Source organism: Branchiostoma belcheri, unplaced genomic scaffold (genome assembly GCF_001625305.1).
Source record: "Branchiostoma belcheri isolate BF01 breed outbred unplaced genomic scaffold, Haploidv18h27 scaffold37, whole genome shotgun sequence".
Lineage (NCBI taxonomy): Eukaryota > Metazoa > Chordata > Leptocardii > Amphioxiformes > Branchiostomatidae > Branchiostoma > Branchiostoma belcheri.
This window is the reverse complement of record NW_017803987.1, coordinates 1,065,759-1,078,328: the sequence shown is the minus strand read 5'-3', so window position 1 is coordinate 1,078,328 and position 12,570 is coordinate 1,065,759. Positions and strand designations below refer to the sequence as shown.

At 41.4% G+C, this 12,570-nt stretch overlaps 1 protein-coding gene across 1 annotated transcript in view; it reads right to left on the bottom strand.

The window, feature by feature from the left end:
- Positions 1 to 12,570, bottom strand: part of LOC109476383 (extracellular sulfatase Sulf-2-like) — a 100,768-nt gene that overhangs the window by 36,696 nt on the left and 51,502 nt on the right. Inside the window, exon 3 of the mRNA XM_019777318.1 lies at positions 5,052 to 5,111. The gene's annotated coding sequence lies outside the window, so the exon portion shown is untranslated. The remainder of the gene's footprint in view (positions 1 to 5,051; positions 5,112 to 12,570) is intronic.

The following is a 12,570-nucleotide window of genomic DNA, read 5'->3' as shown; positions in this document are numbered from 1 at the left end:
ATGTCAGTGCTAAAACTCCATCCTTCTTCCTATATCCTTCAACATTCCCTTACTTTTACCACATGCCTATAGCCAGGATTTTGCTTGGGGGGGGGGGTTCTTCTTACTGTACGATGGATTATGGAGCGCCAAGTTTCCTAGGGGGTTCTGGGGGCATACTCCTGCAGAAAATGTTGAAAATTCAACCTTCTGAAATGGTATTTCCTGCAGTTTTGAGGGGACTTAAAGAGAAAATCAGAGACACTTACACAAGCAGTTTTTCTAGGATTCCTGAGTCCCCCTCACGAAACAAATTAGTCCACTTTTTAAAGAATAATGTTGGATCTTTAGATAAAAAGTGGACCTTTGAGCATTGTGGGGGGTTTTTCTGAACCTCCCGAACCCCCTCTGGCTACGGGCATGTACCAGACATGAAAAACGGCGCCTTCCTTCCCCCCCAGACCTCCCATTGACCGGTGGTGTGGCGGTAATTGCGTTGCGGTCCCATGTGGCCCGGGGTAATGGGTAATTACGGGTTGGCTAAGTCCGGGAGGATAAGAGGCTTACCTGGAAATTGATTGTCCATTAAAACTGGCCTCCCCATCCGAACGACACGGGAAAGGATTGGTCACTCATCACAGTGTACACAATACTTTTTTGAACCAGGTTGCCCATCAGAATTTTAGGTTGCCTCACCTATAAGTTACTACTTTCCTCAAAGTAAGTAATGTTACATACATAAGCCTTTGAAAATATTTCTAACAGCCTATAGTTAACTGATGCTAGTAATAGCCATTAATACCTAAAATTAAAAAGCATCTGCCGGCTACAGTGGTGCAAGACAAGTGGGCATGATTTGGGGAGGGGGGGGGGATTCTTAAAATTCAGGTAGCACACTGGGCTACCTACGTTCAAAAATTGGTTGCCCCAAGTAAAATTTGGTTGCCCGGGGCAACTGGGCAACTGTCTATAGTATAGTGACCACCTGGCCACATCAACCAGATTTTATTGGTCCCCTCCTTTTTTTAATACAGTCAATCAAATGGCCTCAAAAGGCAGGATTTTCACTGCTTGAGTCAATGGGAAAACTTCCTCCGTCGAAAAAATGGTCACATTGGCCAGGTGGTCATTATGGCGGTAACTGGTCACTAGTGTTAACAGGTGGTTACTAGTACGTATTAGATATCAGAATGACCATTTCATTTCAACAGAAAAGAATTGTTACTGAGCATTGAGATTGTATGGCATTTGCTTTGTGCATATTGGGAATTACACAGAAACATTCACACAAACACATACATTGTACAGCACGTCAGCAGAACGTACATGTACTGTGCCTGCACGAATCACTGATTTTCCACGGTTTTTGTTGGATGTTTCGTCAACGTTGCATCAGGATTTTGCCTGTTGCAGAAGATATCTTTTCCTACATAACAATTGGAAACTACAGACGGGGTGTCAACCTTATATGCGCGAGTCGTTCTGCCGATGTGCTACATTGTACACACCCACAAGGAAACACTCATACACAAAAAACACACACATAGACACACAAGCCAAGAAGACTACCAACTCCCTTTGGTGACACAAAAAGCCTAAAGCCACTTAAGGCTTTGTGGAAGACCCTGTAATTTGAATTACAGGCAATCTAGAAACTGATTAACTCCTATTTCTTTAACAACCTTCTCTAACAAGGTAATTTCCAGGGAATCAAAGACCCTACTTTAGACAATTAGACTAATGAAAACCCTCCCAAATCCAGCTGATGACAAATACCTTTACAGTCTCCAGGTTGTCTAAGGACAGAAGATGAGCATTCAGACATGACGTTTTGTAATGAGAGAAAGGGTAATACTGCTCAGTGTTAGAAATACCCACCTGTAGTCTGCATTTTTGCAAAGAAATTTTTGCAGAAGAAAAAGAAGAAGACTGAAAAAATCATGATAGGGGTTCATTTTGTCTGTATAATATTGTTTATGAGCTTTTGTGCTCACTTGTAAAATATGCTACAAGTACTCACTTGTAAAATATTTGCCGACATGCAATTTTGTATGGGTGTGACTGTGAGTCAGGGCTTAAAAGTGTATATTTGCTGAAAGTATTTCTAAATCGCAGAACAATATTGTGGCATTCTGCAATATTGCACAACATCAAAAAAGTATTTTGACCACTGACTGCTACTTTTCCCAGCGTTGTAGCAGAAACGTACCATTTTCAGGAAAAGTTTTGAGATTGGATTGGAAATATGGACAAAGGTAGACAAAAAGCAACGTAATTCGTAATAGAACATTAACTGCAAAGGGTTAAATCGTAGGCTTTAACGTAATTGGCGGCAAAAATTTTGCGTAAGTCGTCATCACTACCCCCGGGCCCCCCATACAGGCCCTCCTGGTTATCAAACCCTTCTAAGTGTTTCACTTAAAGGTCATCAAAGGACATTGACCGTATGACCTTCTGGCTACTAAGAATCAGTCCCCAGCTTCTGAATAACATGTGCATCTTATTACGCCCCCCTCCCACACACAAAATACTGTAAATCAACATATTTTCATGGTTTCATGCTGTTTTCATACTGACGTCTCAAAGATGAAGTCATCACACTCAAATCACGTATTTGGCTGTTTATCCACCCTGTAGTACTTGCTTCACCATGAACTTGGAACATTATGTGAATGCTCCTTTTCCATTTTTTCTAAAACTACAAACCCTAGCGAACGAATTAACTGTAAGATTTCTAATCTAACGGCCACAAGCAGATAAAAATAAAATACCGGTAAGTCATGTGAAGATAGGTAGTACACACTAACGGGGGCCCGCATGCCCTTTTGCGTAGAGCGTAATCGGCCGTTTTAAATCTACGTAGACTCTAATTCAACGTAGAGTGTAATTGGCTCATTTTGCGTAGAGCGTATTCGCTGTTTTAATTCTACGTAATGCGCTGTAGCCACTTGGAATTTAACGTGAAGCGTAATCGAGAGGTTTCCGAATTCAGTGTAGAGCTTTGTCGGGACCCCCCCTTGCAGGCCCCCCATTATGAATGCCCCTTTTTCTTTTTTTCTAAAACTACAAACCCCAGCGAACAAATTTACTGAAGATTTCTAATCTAACGGCCATGAGCAGATGAAATACCGGTAAGTCATGTACACATTAACCTTCTCCCTGCTGCCCTTTACCCAATACATTAACTTTGTGCCAAATGGCTACCTTAGCATGCTGAGGGTTAACAGGTGGTCTACATACCAAGGTGAAAAAAAAGTGGCTTGACTGAAATAATCAGAAGGAGATGGGAGATTTACTTTACTGCCCACTCCATAATAGAATAATCCAGACTGGAAATCCAAGGCTTTACTAGTATTTTATTGGTTTGGCAGCAAAGCAACTTGGGCTTACTTACTAAGGAGCCATTCTGTACAAAACACATGGTCACAATTATGGCAAAAACTGTGTCAAAGTCAATCCAAAGTTCTGGGAATCTGAACTCATAGATTAACTGAATCTAAGCAGATCTTTGGGGGGGGGCCTGCATGGGGGGGTCCCGACAACGCTCTACGCTAAATTTCGAGAGCTGGTTACATATTACGCTGAATTCAGGAAACCTCTCGATTACGCTTTACGAGAAATTCCAAGTGCCTACAACGCATTACATAGAATTTAAACGGTGCATAGGCTCTACGCAAAATGCGCCAATTACGCTCTACGTTGAATTAGAGCGGTCCGTCTATGCTCTACATAGAATAAAATGGCTGATTACGCTCTACGGAAAAGGGCATGTGGGCCCCCCTTTACTTGGCCAAGTCGTAACCAAACAGCAAGATAGTGTCCAAAACCCAAGACACTAAAGACTGTCAGAAAATGGAACATAGAAAAAGCTCACAATCTTCCCTATTATTATCAACCTCTGCTTGCAAAGTATGGAAGAACCACAAACCACGAAGGGTGACTGATGTGGTACCCGTTTCAATAGCCTGGGGCAAGGTGTCAGTATGCGAGGCTTCTGACATACAGCTGGGTTGGATAAGGCTATAAATAACAACTAAAAGCCCACTTGTTAGAGCGTTGGCCCCAGGCTAGGTAGATGGGGAGATATGAATGGCCCTCTGGTGGGAAAAGTAGGTTTAGCCCCTGTCTTGTCTGTCTGTATGATATTTTATGGTGAACAACTGTTGACAAGAAAGATGCTATGGGAAAGGAAATGGCAATTTATTACCTCTGGGTACGGGAGTATTGTTTTGGGTGGCCGAGCTGTGGGTTTGTGTGATTGTAAAGGAAAGGTCCAAATGTTTCCCAGAAGTCCAAAATCTTCTATTACTTGTTTCCTAGGCATTAATGTACAGTGTAGGATCTGACATTTTAAAGTAGGATCTGACATTTTAAAGTAAGATCTGATATTTTAAAGTAGGATCTGACATTTTAAAGTAAGATCTGACATTTTAAAGTAGGATCTGACATTTTAAAGTAAGATCTGACATTTTAAAGTAGGATCTGACATTTTAAAGTAGGATCTGACATTTTAAAGTAGGATCTGACATTTTAAAGTAGGATCTGACATTTTAAAGTAGGATCTGACATTTTAAACTAAGATCTGACATTATAAAGTAGGTTCTGACTTTTTAAGTAGGATTTTAACAAGAGGGCATCCATCTTGTAACAGGTCTCCTTGCAATCGCTAAATTCCCTTTTTTTCACAATTTCAGGTAAAAAAGACGGATGGCTCCGAGCCTAATAATTATGAAAACCAAGGAATGGAAGGAAATATTAGGGGTAATTATTCGTGGCAGACTTCGCCCCCTCACCCATACTGCACTTAAACTCTTCCAGTCCTACAGACAAAAAAATAGCAGCACTGAAAAACCTATGTATGAGGAAACAATACAATGTGCATTCTGAAAACACACAAACACACACACACACACACACACACACACACAGACAAGCCAAAGTGAATAGCCTGGTTACCAAACCTATTATAGCTCCCGAGTCTTACATCCTCTATTTGCGGAGAGGATGTGAGACTCGGGAGCTATAATAGGTTTGGTAACCAGGCTAAAAGTGAAGGAACAAAAATAACTTACCTATGGGTATAATGGTTCAGTCCTCAGCTAGCACAGAAAATTCATGCATCCAACAAGGACCTGAAAAAAGAAAGGAAACATTACTTATAGTGTAGTTAAATAGCACAAAGATGTGATTTTTCCAGTTAACTAGAAAAATAACAATGATATTTGGAATGATCTTGTTCTGATGATGCTCGAAATTGTGGTGGAACCTCCTTGAACATAGCCTGTGTACCATCCTATTTGTATGCCTATTTCTTAGGCAATGGCATACAAATAGGATGGTACCCAGGCTACCTTGAACAAACACCTAACAAGTTCAAAAGACCAAACAAACAGTTGAAGAGTTCAAAAGAGCTATATGTACCACCAGACTAGCAGTAAGCAGCGTTTTTACAACACAAAAAGTACAAATCACACACCACACATTCTCAGACTCTTCCTCAAGGCCAGGCCCTGCTTCTACGAAAACTTTCCCTTTTTCTACATGTCAAAGGAAACGACAAACCAAAACATCCTGCAGACACTGACGCACAAAGACATTCCTGACTCCACAATCACTGCAAGATAAACGACAACAAACAAGGAAAATTCCACATGTCCTTCTGACGGTGTCGTAGCTATAGTTATGGCCTTGAATCCAGCCTACATTTAGGATGTTTAAAATCCGTAGAGCGTAATCAGCCGTTTTAATTCTACGTAGAGCATAGACGGACCGCTCGAATTCAACATAGAGCGTTATTGGAGCATTTTACGTAGAGCGTAATTTGCTGTTTTGATTCTACATAATGCGTTGTAGCTACCCGGAATTTAACGTAAAACATAAGGGGGGGGGGCTTTCTGAATTCAGCGTAATACGTAGCTGTCTCTAAAAATTTACCAGAGCGTTGTCGGGACCCCCCCATGCAGGCCCCCTTCTGACGGTGTCGTAGCTATAGCTATGGCCTTCAATCCAGTCTATGTTTAGGAACTTTACAATTGATATCCTGTGTGAACTTCAAGGTCTTAGGAAGGGAATTGTCACTTGGATGGGTTGCTATGGCAACAGATTTGTTGCTACGGAAACAAATTTGTTGCTATGGAGACAGATTTGTTGCTATGGAAACAGATTTGACTTCTTTCATTCTGTTGGTTACAGTCTTAATTACATGTCACGTGTGAAAAGAGAAGGGAAAACCATGAACAGTTTATTTTGTCCATACTTATTAGAATGATATATTGTCAGAAAAATAAGTTTCCATTTTCTTTTTAAAAAAATCTTTTTTGCTGTTCTTTAAAATCATTCAGAATCTTCCCCTTTGCCTGGAACATACTAATCTTTGTGTGTTACATACATGAAGAGTACCTGAGAAGAAGGTTGTATCCTTATACACAAAAATATTCCTCTGAATCAAAACTTAGAGTACTACATGTAATCTCAAAGTCTACCTTTCAGACTAGCTAAGACTGTATCAAATGCTTTGGTAGCCTACAATTATACTGGATACTGTCTTGCCTATTGGATACTGTCTTAGCTACTAAAAGATCTGTTTGAAGATTAAATTTATGGTAAAACAACTGGCTGGAAGTTACAGGAACCATCACAGACAGTTTACCTTGATGTGTGGAAGTGTGGTAGACAGAGCAAAGATAAGGACTGAAACTCTACATATCAAACTGTCTTTTAAACCTGACGTCTGACATCTGGCATTCTTTACATCATGTAAAGTACACATGGTTAGAACAATACGTCACAGGAATGTAAGATAATATAAAATCAATAGATAACAATGATCAATACTGATATGAAACATTAGGTTTCACTTTCATCATCAGAATTTGTATAAAGATTTCACAAAAAACATCTTACAAAATTTTAATCAACCATAATACATACTTTAAAACTTTACGATTAAGAACAAGGAATTAACCAATGGCCAACACTTGATCATTCTACTTGAGTGTGTAAAGGTACACCTGAGGTCGTGTGGCACAACAGCAGCGTGCGCGACTCGGAATCAAGAGGTCCCGGGTTCTAGTCCTGACACGCCACCGATCTTGTGCCCTTGGGTAAGGCACTTCACACGACTTTCCCCACTAGACTCAAGTGAAAATGAGTATTGTCTGTCCAGTATTCGTTTCTATGTGTGGGACACAACACCAGCAACAGCTGCCTCTGTTTTGCGTGTATTGCATTGTTGCAATTTCAATAAAATAAAAAATAAATAAATAAAGAGGGCCTGCAAGGGGGGGGTAGTGATTACGAATTACGCAAAATTTTCGCCGCCTTTTATGAATTACGTTTAAGTCTCAGAGCTGATTACGATTTGCGGCTTATGTCCAATTACGAATTACGTTGATTTTTGCGGAGGCTGCCTACGAATTACGAAGTCTAAAACGGCCTGATTACGCCTTACGAAAAAGGGCTTTCAGGCCCTCAATAAAGCCAATCCCTAACGGAAAGAAAGACAGCGAAACAAACCCTCTAGCTGGTAGTCCCCACGCCCGGCCGCACCAGACAAACTTCCCCTGGTAACAACTTTCCTAAGACTGCCCTCAACAAACCTTCTGATCCTTTCGCAGCAAGCAAACACCCTGGGATCTTGGCACATTTGTCTCGAAGTTGGCCCGGCTGGCTTTACAACTTAAACTCTCACACCGCTGGGAGACGAAATCAATCCCCTGGCCAGCTTCCAGAACTCACAGAGACTCACATGAGGCCTGGGAAAAAAATGTTGTGTTTCCTGTTCCCTGACCGACCCAGGAAAAAAACTGTCTCAGACCCTAGCCTTTTTTGGGGGGGGGTGGACCCCTGCAAGGGACATAATTTTTTGGAGCTGATTGACCTTTTCTAAGTTCTAGTTCCATGATTCCTGAGTAAAGAAACATTATACAATCAGTTTTCCAACATTGACATTGAAAATAAAAGTGTCCTCATGCAAGTTTAAGTTTGTTTAACTGTATTGTATATGTTGGATCACTAGTGATTGCCAATGTCTAAAAAAAAAGATAAAAAGAAAATCCCTACCTACTGACCCTAATTTTCTCAGCACTGAAACTCACACTCACTCACTGTCCAGTTTATCGTCTGTTGTTCCCTGTCTTCCGAGGGTTAGACGTGCTTGCACTGTATAACTGTACAACAGGAAACACAACATTTTTTTTCCTCGGCCTGACCGCATATGCGCTGGTAGAGATGAGACGAAACGTAAATAAACCAGCCACAATAGGCGACACTGACCCGTGACTTCACTGAAAGTTTCTGTGAAACATATCGCACATAGCTATCTACTCGCAAGGACGGAAAAATCACGCCCAGACGATTTACAACAAAGAACAGGGACTGCTAAAAACCACATTGCGCTAGTCTTTACCAGCATTCTCTCAGTGTTACATAAGCATGGTATGTATACTGTAGTATATGTCAACAAGTAAATATGATGTGATTTTACACACAAATTTGTCACTGTCAAAATGTGCACTTATTCAAGGGAACTGCAGTGAACAAACTAGTAAAAGAACTTTCAAAGCACCTCGACTATCCGTACAGTTTAGATATCTAAAATGATCTGCCTGAAACAATCTATGGATAACTCCCCAGGTATCTCTCAAAAATGGGACAACTTGCCAAGCAAGTATAATAGACCAGTTTTCCTTTCAGGGATTGCAAGAACTGCTTACGTCACAGGGGAGACATTTCAAATAGAACACTATTCTAGAACTCGGAAGTTCAACACGGCTAATACAGTAGTTTAGTTCTGGCTTAGAAGAGTCATTAGGTCATTCATGATCATCATGATGATGATGATACAGAAAGTACACTTGTAGGTATTCAACCATGGACTTGAGCTCATGATACTTTCCTACATGCAGGAACATCTACTTTGATAAAAGTTAGAAGTACAGAGGATTTAGTTCATCCTTACTGTGTTTTCCCAGCCCCAGTGAAAGGGCAGTGTTGGGGAAACAGGAGTAGAAAGGGGTTTAGTAACAAACTGGTTTGTCCTCAAACACTGGCCACGACAAGCGGACGGAAAACGGATCCTTCACAACACCGGGTAGGTCGTTTTTTCAGACATTTCTCCGGGATTTACCGTAAATATCGGGCGCGTAAGATGCATTAGCGCTGATCTCTTGAGGAGACGGCAGACTTTATGGACAGCGTGGGAAAAGTTCTTCAGATTTCTGGGGACATACTCTGACATTTACTTTTCCTGCGTAGTGTAAACTCAACGTTTCAGCTTTGAAAAGAGATGAGACTTGTACCTACAATGTAGAAATTGTAATAACAACCAGCAAGGCAATGATAGTCTGTCAAAATGTACTATAGAGTATACAAAGCGGCAACAGTGTGTGTAGTCTCATAGCCTCTGAAACTAGAGGTTGAGACTTGGCAATACCTGTACAGCTATTCAATCAGTTGCTCACCTAAAATGCATGGACTGGAAAGAGTTGCTATTTGTCCATTCCTACATCTGCTATTTGTCCATTCCTATATCTGCCTCCATGTCAATTTCTTTGTGGTTCATTCCAAAGGTGAGACTGAATTTTGATATAATACTAATCTATAGGATAGATGATCAGTCTTGCAGTATTAATTGCTGCCATATAACGTTATAGTACAATGCACAATATCAAGCCAATGAAGTTTTTATTCATCCATCCATCCGCATTCTCTTTTTAGCGAACGCCCACGAAAGCCCAAAAATTGTCGCACGAATCTTAAAAAATTTTGTGTGGTTATGTCCAGAGTGTGCTCCCGCGTGTCCATGCCAAGTTTGAAGCGAATCCATCGAGCCGAACTTAAATAAATCGAAATTTACTGTTTTTTTTCTCTTCTTGGCGAACGCCCACTTTACTTCCGGGTTCGCTGCGAACGCCCACTACTCTTTGCAAAATTTCGGCCCTCGCGCAACGCCGGCAAAATCTACCACCACAAATATGTTCCTATATGCCTCCCCTGAATTTCTGACAAGTTTCCGTGCTTTACGAGCTTTTAAAGTACCCATTTTTTGACAAAATATGCGCTGCGACGAGCTCGCCGCCTCGGCGTATACGTTCTACCTGGTCACGTGACTTGCGGTCGGGGACTGTTCGGTAATTTCATGATCAGCGGGAGGGAGGAAGGGTTGCAGAAAAACGCAATCTACCGCACAAAAAGGGCAGAATTTCGTGTTTGTAACATCAAACATGAATGATTTCCTTTCTTACATAATTTTCACCTCGGTTCTAGTAGTGACACCGCCGGCGACAATTACAACGTTACAGTACGGAGGGGGCCCTAAATTTTTGTCGGCGCCGCTCGCCACGTTGTAAACCAATGATCGAGGCGGAGAAGTTCGACCGGGCAGGGAATTTTAATGTGCTACCGTATTTAAACATTTGACACCGAACCCAAAACAACAACGAGACTGCTGAGACGCGAGCGAAAGAGTTTTTGAAAAATATCTCGTTTAGTAAACTACTGCTCATGTCACAAAATCAAAGGAATAAAAACTTTCCAGCATTGAATGCTTCTGGCCGCTGGCTCCCCACGTTGTGTTGTCAAGACGACGACACGTCCTGATCAGACAGAGCGGCGTCACGCCCACAGCAGCACGCGCACGGGCCCCACCCACCGGCGGGCAGCAAAGGATTTCAAAGACTTCGCCCAAAAAACCCTATCATTTTAACGTAATACTGGCTGGTATAGTCCTGCTACAAAATAATTTTCTGCGGCATTTGTTTATATTTAAATAGATTTGTGATACGAAGTAAAAAGATTTGTGTCATTTGAACCTTTGTAACAGCATGGCTATAACATTTGTTGAAGATTTCTGTGTTTAACTATCGCCGAAAGTGCATCAGAACTGACCATCAGTTGAAGCACAACTGTCATGTTATACTAGTAACGTTATTCACTACGTTACGACGATCAAGAACGTTCACGGCTTGCTGACCATTTTAAATCTTACCTCTCATAACCCTATTTAATAGAATTGCGTTCATACTTACGGGGGTATTTATTTTCGGCCGGGGTTCCACTGAGATATCGGCGGCTGGCTGGCGACCATCCCGTCAGCATGACCGAGCACCGCGACGTGAGTGACCTAGATTATCTTACCGTGCGTCTTCTCGTTTTACCGCAACTTCGTGTCAATATCGACGATACACACATTTATTAAAGTTTAACTTTATTTCCACGCGTCAACATTATCATCCGACATTTTATGTACGAATCGATGTAGTGCAATTCTCCTTGCCGGTTTTTGCTATATTCGTCGGTAGTCGTTGGATTTGTCGGGGGAAACCTCAAATAAAAACCCCAACTTTGGCGGCGGCCTGTGACATTTTTTGTATTTTGAAAAGTTTTCAAAAGTGCGTACTTTATTCGGCGGTGTCACTACTAGAACCGATGTGAAAATTATGTAAGAAAGGAAATCATTTATGTTTGATGTTACAAACACGAAATTCTGCCCTTTTTGTGCGGTAGATTGCGTTTTTCTGCAACCCTTCCTCCCTCCCGCTGATCATGAAATTACCAAACAGTCCCCGACCGCTAGTCACGTGACCAGGTAGAACGCATACGCCGAGGCGGCGAGCTCGTCGCAGCGCATATTTTGTCAAAAAATGGGTACTTTAAAAGTTCGTAAAGCACGGAAACTTGTCAGAAATTCAGGGGAGGCATATAGGAACATATTTGTGGTGGTAGATTTTGCCGGCGTTGCGCGAGGGCCGAAATTTTGCAAAGAGTAGTGGGCGTTCGCAGCGAACCCGGAAGTAAAGTGGGCGTTCGCCAAGAAGAGAAAAAAAACAGTAAATTTCGATTTATTTAAGTTCGGCTCGATGGATTCGCTTCAAACTTGGCATGGACACGCGGGAGCACACTCTGGACATAACCACACAAAAAAATTTAAGATTCGTGCGACAATTTTTGGGCTTTCGTGGGCGTTCGCTAAAAAGAGAAACCCAACTAGATGCATCCATTCATTCTTTCATACTTGCTGAAACAATGTGGATTTTTTGTCTGGTCAAAAATGGTTAAGAAAAGTTATCTATGAAATAAAATCACCCTCCTTTCTACCTGTCTCCTGTTCTAAGAACCAAGACGACCTCTACATGACCTTTAAGGTCACATGACTGAATAGGCTGGAAGTGGAACCTCAGATAAGCTGAACTGATATGGACCATGACTTATCTCTGTGACCTTGCCATGTAAAACTAAGGGCATTCTAATCTGTAGTGTGACCTTCACAAAAATTGTAACTTTTCCAAGATGGGGTGATATATTTGGTCAAATGTTTCCTCTAGACTCTGATGTTTTAAAGGTCAACCATTTTTTATCACAAGCGACTGGGTAATATCAAACTACTGGTAAGCAGTGATTTTTACCTTGTACAATGTAAAATTGTTGTGCAATAAAGTTTATATAGTAGGAAAAAGTAAAGGTAAAGGTAGCCCCATGGCCTTTTTGTAGAGGAAGAGGCATTGGGTCGTTGATTGATCCACTGTGCCTAGGGCACAGTATGTATACTGTAATTCACTTTATGTTCATGGAAGCAAAATTTCACGGTCTGAG